This window comes from Montipora foliosa, chromosome 6 (assembly GCF_036669935.1).
Source record: "Montipora foliosa isolate CH-2021 chromosome 6, ASM3666993v2, whole genome shotgun sequence".
NCBI classification, from domain to species: Eukaryota; Metazoa; Cnidaria; class Anthozoa; order Scleractinia; family Acroporidae; genus Montipora; species Montipora foliosa.
Window position 1 is genome coordinate 35,714,325 of NC_090874.1, and position 7,500 is coordinate 35,721,824.

The window sequence follows — 7,500 nt, forward strand, 5'->3', positions numbered from 1 at the left end:
CCACTTGTTCATTTGCCTTCCTGATGTCGGCAAGGGAAATGCAACTTTGTACAAATCTTTTTCAATATTTCTTTTTAGGACTTGTGCCTCTAAGACATATCTTTTCTTGACTACCTTACTACCAGTGCCAGGATATCGGATAAGAATAGTCTCACCAATGTTATAAACTGATGGAGGATGTTTTTTGCCTTCTCTCTCTATCATTTGGCTTGCGCATTTTTCAGTAGTGGACAAAGCTTGTGTTCTTTTAGCTTTTATATTCTTGAAATTACCTCTGTAGTCCCTTGGGTGTGGTCTCACCATTTCTTCATACTTATCCAAAGGCACATCCCCTTCTTCTGTGTGGGAGTTACCTGTTTGAGCTACAAAATTCGGTTTTCGGCCAAAATATATTTCGAAGGGTGATTTCCAAGAGAGTTTTGGGTCTTGGTTCAGCCCCTGGGCGTAATTTGGTAGCCCCTTCACCCAATTGACTCCAGCCTTTCTCATAGCAAGAAAATCAAACCTTAGTTTTTTTCTTGAATGTCCTGTGAGCTCTCTCTACTTTCCCTTGTGACTGAGGATGGTAGGGGCGACCTTTGATAACTTTTATTTCAAGCGCCTTTCAAAGACGAGACACTGCGCCATTGAATTCCGTCCCTTGGTCGTGTTGTATTACACGAGGAGTGCCATGTTCCCTGTAAATATATGTACGTATAAGTTGATGTGCTATGTGGGAACTTAGCTTTTGCTCTATTGGGACCAGCCAGTGATAGCGACTGAAAACGTCCATGATATACTTGATATGAAATTTCTTCATGTCCACTAAGTTGACTTGATGTCATATCTGAACATCTCGTGAGCGAATCGGATGAAGCCGTGCCCTATTTTCAAAGCGAGTATTGAGTTTCTGGTGAAGAGTTGATTTAGACAGCACTTTGTGAATAGTCCCCTCTGAGATGCCATTATAACAGTCTTTAAGTCTGTGGTATATTTTTCTTGATCCGGATCCTTTAGATTTTTTAAAGGATTTTTTCACTACTTCTTTCATAGGCGATTTCTTCACTACGGCCTTTCCTTCAAAGCATAATAAACCGTCTTCTAAGGAGAACTTATCTTTGTTACTCCAGAACCTCACCCGTGCAGAGTTTTGTTTTGTTGTTCATTTCGTTACGGGAATGTTGAACTTCCCTTCAATCATCTGCACAAGATTTCCGTAAGTCTCATCGACCAGGCCTGTTATGGCAAAACCAGGAAGAATGCAACTGGAGAGGATTACCAGCAGAAGACTTCCTAAAATTAAAGTCTTCATCGCGAATGAATGAAGAGCAAGTCGAGCACAACTCTAACTGCACAAGTCGAGAAAATATGCAGAATTAAGGTGCTTTTTGGTCAACAATCAAGAAGTGTCCTGGACAGGACAAGACAGGCTAGACATACATTCCTGTCATAATGTAGCTAGATGGCGCGATAACGGGAAGTAAGGAATGCACCGCCATAGGAAAAAGGAAAAAAATCTCTAGGGTTGCTTTCTGAAAAACTTCTTCTTCATGCCTAATGCAGAAGGAAATTGAGAAACCACAGTAGAAAATTGTCAAACTTCAAATTGTTTTCTGGAAATTAGTCCTAACCACTCTGAGTCACGACTTGCAACTAGCGACAGTCTGGCATGAGTTTCTCTGTATAATTACCACACACACGTGTGTGTTTATGAAAATGATTATAAAACATAAATAAAACAAAATAAAAAGTTAAGATCTTTTTTGATGGCGGTTTATTGAATTTAGCCGTAAAAAAATCATGCTGCTTAGCTAAAAACTTCTCAAATTCTTAAAAAAAATTATTGCAGAAAAAGACTGAAATAGCATTTCCGAGCATCTTGTGGAGGAGGGGATACCCCCAAATCCCTCTAGCTGTGCTTGCCCTTGGTGCTCAAGTTTTACCACTCTGTGCATCCACTACGAATGGTCTACCTACGCCCCTGTGAACTTTCTTGATTTCAAGACCTTTCAACACAGAATCGTTCCATGTATAGAAATGTTAGTTCTTTTATTTTTTAAATGATATGTTACACGAAGAAATCCGTACAGTGTAAGTGGAGAAATGTGTTCAAAAGCGCATACTGAAAACTAATTAAGGTAAAGTAATTACAACTGTTTGCTAGCAAAGAGCAGGAATGGCGGTCATGTAAAGCACTTATTTGGACTTGCTAAATGCAGTCACTTGTCTCGTTCTGTTAGCGATTTCCTTTGGTGCACAAAAAGTGGTTGCTTACGGAGAAAAAAAAGTAGAAAAAGCTAAAAGCCAAAAACTGAAGATTTGTTGACTATTTTTTTCTTGCCTTTTCAAACATGTTTTGTACATGCTTTAATAAACAGTGCAGTATTAATGATACAATCGTTCACCTGGAATTTTAAAGTTGTCAGGATAAGATGCACTGTAGATGATAATACCTTTTTATCTGCAGATCAAGCCAAGATCTAGTGTTCCGTTTTGTTCAGTTTTGTACAGCTGTTATTGACCTATTAAAACCTGGATTAATTTTTTGATATCTGAGTAATTATTTTCTAACAATCTTCTTGGGTGGTGGCTAACGCTTACTGGATACAGAAAACAAAAGAATATGTCACATTTCTGGGCGAAAAAGTTATCACGATAAAGATCAGTGATTTCTTAGGAGTAAAGTGAGTCGAGAGAGATTTTGGAGTAGTATTTGCAAAGCAGAATGGGAAGAAGTCGCTCGGGAGGAAGTCTCTTGAATTTAAATGTTTAGCTGTGGAATAGATTAAGGAAAAGAGGAGACAAATATTTAAGAGCATAGAATATAGGGCGTAGAGTGGTAGGACAACTCTCTTGAATGGTTGATTCAACTTATAATTTTCGACTGAACACTGTTAGATTTTTAGCCAGTGACTCTCTTTGTGTTCTTTGATTAATATTAATGATGGACAAAAGCAACAGTGTATTGTAAGTAAATGCAAGTGTAAGTAAGTACTACAAGTCATTTAAGTAATAATTCTTCAGGTACCAGCAATAAACCTTTCAAAACTCCTCCTGTATGTACATGTATGTAGTGTTAGTGGCAAAGACAACACCACATTTACGCCTTTACCACTTAATCTGACAACCGCTTCCACTAAAAATGTTCCTCTCTCAAATTCTGAAAACTTGTGGATATTATGACCCTTTGCTCTTCTTTCCCACTTTACCTCTGCTGGTATTGATAGTAACATAAACAACAATTTTATTCATTTGGGAATAAGAAAATTTATACTTCATAGGTTTAGACTACCGAGTACTGAAGATTGGTGTGACCAAGTTTAGCCACCCACACACAGTGAATAGTAATGTAACTTAACCAAAAAGGTTGTTACATTTTGCGTTGTTACATTTCGTGTTAAAGACGGTTGTTACACTTTGCGTCAGAAAGTTGTTACAATTCGCGTTAAAGAAATTGTTACAATTTGCGTCAGAAGTTGTTACCTTTCAGGATAATGTTACATTTCGCACTAGTTGTTACATTTTGCGGCCTAAAAAATACACCAGATGGTGTATATTTTAATGTTGCTATGGCAACACACCCGTTTCCAGATCTCTATCATGCAGGAATTGTTATTCTTGTATTTGATATTGAGCAAACAATGTCCACTTCCTACAGGTTAATAAGGAGAACTAGTGCAATACGGGCATTGTGTATACTTTAAATGGGATCAATCATTTCGCCCTATACAGTAAACGGATAACATTTGATTTACAGATGAAAGAGACTGGAACCAAGAGTTTTCCCATAGCAACATCAAAATATGCATCATGTGGTGCATTTCTTAGCGTACAACGTGCCTGCCGTGATACAATGATATTGCACCATCACTTGCAGAGATATTCTCTATTTTGTGTTTTGACCCCCATACTGTGATACATTGCATTCAATTTTATTGTTTTTGTTTGCTTTTTTTAAAGAAGGACATCACAGGTTAGGTATAAAAATGAATTTGTTATACGTGACCAAAGGAATATTGTTGTGATCATGCCTAGATATTTCTCATCATCACCTTGTTATTACTTCTGATGCATATATGGCAGTTGTTGTATTCATATAGGGAAGAATTCTTTGTGATGGAGGGAGCAAAAAAGTTGGCAAGGGCAACTTTTTTACGTTGTTCTAAAGGAAGACGGTAAGTATATATCGTTCAAGAAAGAACAAAATACAATGTACTTCTACACAGATCTGATCTACATCTAAGCTTTACTATAATTCGAAGGTTTATATCATTTATGATGAAAACTATACTGAGTTGTGAAAGTTGTGACTGTTGAAAGTGTTCAATGCAGGTAGCATCTAGTATTTCAATAAACAAGGAAAAACCATCTGATGAACGCAGCAAAAGCAGTGTGACACTCAGAGTAACAGCTAGAAAACCAAATGTTCTGTCATTGACTGTTACTCGTTAGTCAAAACTATATGTGGTTTAAATTTTTATTTCAAACCAGTTAGATTTTCAGTTTTCATTGACTTATATTAATATAATGTATTATTATCATTTTCTGAAACAAAGGGAAATAAAAATCAAACTGGTTTGCGAAGTTTTGAACCAAGGAAAACTTTGAACCGCAACAAACACCCCATCACTTTCGAACTCTCACCTTTAATATCTACACCTGTAATATTCTAGCACGTCCTCCCAAAAAGTGACTAGAATAGTGCACGTCTGTAGTTGTAAGCTTTTTTTAATCAAACTGTATTTAATTATAGGAGATTACATAAAGCTTCTTCTACAGAGTATCTAATTGAACGGTGACAATGAGAGAATTCCATTAAGTGGGCCCAACAAAGAAAAAATTTTCAGGAAATCAAGGTAACTGGATGATCAAGTGCTATCTTTGACTTCATATCTGTAGCAAACACAATTCAATTCCTAATCGTGCATCTAGCTTTATTTTGTCATTGTAGGGGGCCTTATGTCTGCTGCACTTGTCTACTCCACAGCAGTTAGCTATAGTTTACTGTAACATGCAAGTTAAGTACAATATAATGTGATCAGACGTTCTTTGCAGTCTTAGTAATTTTTTAATATTAACTGATCTGTAGGTTGGTGAAAAATTTTACTGGCCAAATAATCAGGTTTTGTCAAAGAAAAAAAAACAAAAAAAGACAAAAACACATGCTAAGCGGTCAGCTGCTAGCCTGCCAGATTTTGATATTGATGATCATGATCAGGCTCTAACTGATACATCAACAGTGGTGGCTGAAACATCCACAAATCGTCCACATCCTCCACAAATACAGCCTACCTGCCAGTCCACAGCATCAACATCTACAAAAAAGAAAACAAAACGTGCCAAAACTTCCCACCCTCACAATTTGGAAAAACAGCCCTTATCATCGAACCCTGCACCTTCACAAGACATATGCTCCTCGTCAGAAACTCCACCAGCACCTTTTAAAAAATACAAAGGATACGTGTATGTGGCCATTGAAGACCCATTACCACTTAACGGAACTCCAACATTATCTTATGCCATTAAACACGGAGGAAAGCCACAAAGGCAACAACGTCCTCCAAAGAAGTGCCTAGAATATATATATGACTACATCTTGACATTCAGCTTTGATTTTCTTATGTTCTGACATAATATTTTTATCATGATCCCTTGTGAATATTATTTGAGCAGAATATAATTGTGCTCGGTAATACTTATATACTCATACAGGGGCAGTTACCGGTAAGTTTTGCTGTGCATCTGCTCGCTGTTCAGTCATGATCATGAAGTCTTTACACATACATTGAACACTGGCAGGTGATTTAAGAGTAATATTATTGTGCAAAGTCAATTGCTTTGGTCACAGATTAAAATGCACACATGTGTGGTCCGTATGAATCGGCTCTAATTTGTGGTAAGAATGCATCCTTCAGGTTTGCATGCCCACATATATATATATTTAGAATGATCCAACTAGTGGACTAATGCAAATGCAAATTAGACCGTTCGCCCCCAAGGGTCACCGGTCAATAGCCCCTTCGGCTTCGCGTCATGGGCTATTGACCCGTAGCCCTTGCAGGCTTCTTGAAGGTTCAACTTTCAGTGACTTTAAGTTGGTTTACACATGATGCGTAAAGTGCAAGTGTAAAGGACAAATTTACGTCATGCAAGTGCATGTTGTCCTAAGTAGCGTATGTATGTATATATGAAAAGAACTCAAGTGAGGCCATCGCTACTGTGTGCATGTGATGGATGAAGAACCTTTGCTGATCCACAGCATCAGGAATTTCTTATGCAACACGCAGGACAGAGAAAAATCTCTGACCTGGGTGGGAATCGAACCCACGACCTCCGGAATAGATCACCGTTGCTCTACCAACTGAGCTACAAGGCCAGACGGGAGCAGGCCGTGGGAGTTTGAGGACAAATCGGCTCGGCCCAAGCCAAGGACTAAGTGCAAGTGTGTGTTATCCTAAGTAGCGTATGTATGTATATATGGAAAAAACTCAAGTGAGGCCATCGCGATTCCCACCCGGGTCACAGATTTTTCTCTAACCTTGGGTGTTGCATAAGAAGTTCCTGATGCTGTGGATCAGGGAAGGTTCCTCAAGGGAAAGACCTCATGCATATACCCACCACGAGTCCCCAACTACATAAGACACATTAAATTATTCAATTTCCCAATATTTATTCATCGGTATTCATTAACTCTCATCCCTATGCATTCACCTCATCTACCCTCATTGAAATTCATTTACCTTCATATACCCTCATTTACGTTCATTTATGTTCATTTACCTTCATCTACGTTCATTTACCTTCATATACCTCCATTTACCTTCATCTACCCTCATTTACGTTCATTTATGTTCATTTACCTTCCTCTATGTTCATTTACCTTCATATACCTCCATTTACGTTCATTTGCCTTCATTTGCGTTCATCTGTGTTCAATTACCTTCATCTACCACCATTTACCTTCACTTTCTTTCATCTCCCTTCATTTAAGTTCATTCTCTCTCATCTACCTTCATCTACCCTCATCTACCCTCATTTACGTTCATTTACCTTCATCTACCCTCATTTACGTTCATTTACCTTCATGTACGTTCATTTACCTCCATCTACCCTCATTTACATTCATTTACCTTCATCTACCCTCATTTACGTTCATTTATGTTCATTTACCTTCATCTACGTTGATGTACCTTCATATACCGCCATTTACCTTCATTTACCTTCACCTACCCTGATTTACGTTCATTTACCTTCATCTACCCTCATTTACGTTCATTTACCTTCATGTACGTTCATTTACCTCCATCTACCCTCATTTACATTCATTTACCTTCATCTACCCTCATTTATGTTCATTTATGTTCATTTACCTTCATCTACGTTGATGTACCTTCATATACCGCCATTTACCTTCATTTACCTTCATTTACCTTCACCTACCCTGATTTACATTCATTTACCTTCATCTACGCTCATTTACGTTCATTTACCTTCATGTAGGTTCATTTACCCTCATCTACC

General features: G+C 37.9%; 1 non-coding gene across 1 annotated transcript; it reads right to left on the reverse strand.

Moving 5' to 3' along the window:
* Positions 1-6,282: 6,282 nt before the first annotated feature.
* Positions 6,283-6,355, reverse strand: Trnar-ucu (transfer RNA arginine (anticodon UCU)). The gene has a single exon. It is a non-coding gene; the product is annotated as a tRNA-Arg (tRNA).
* Positions 6,356-7,500: the final 1,145 nt, after the last annotated feature.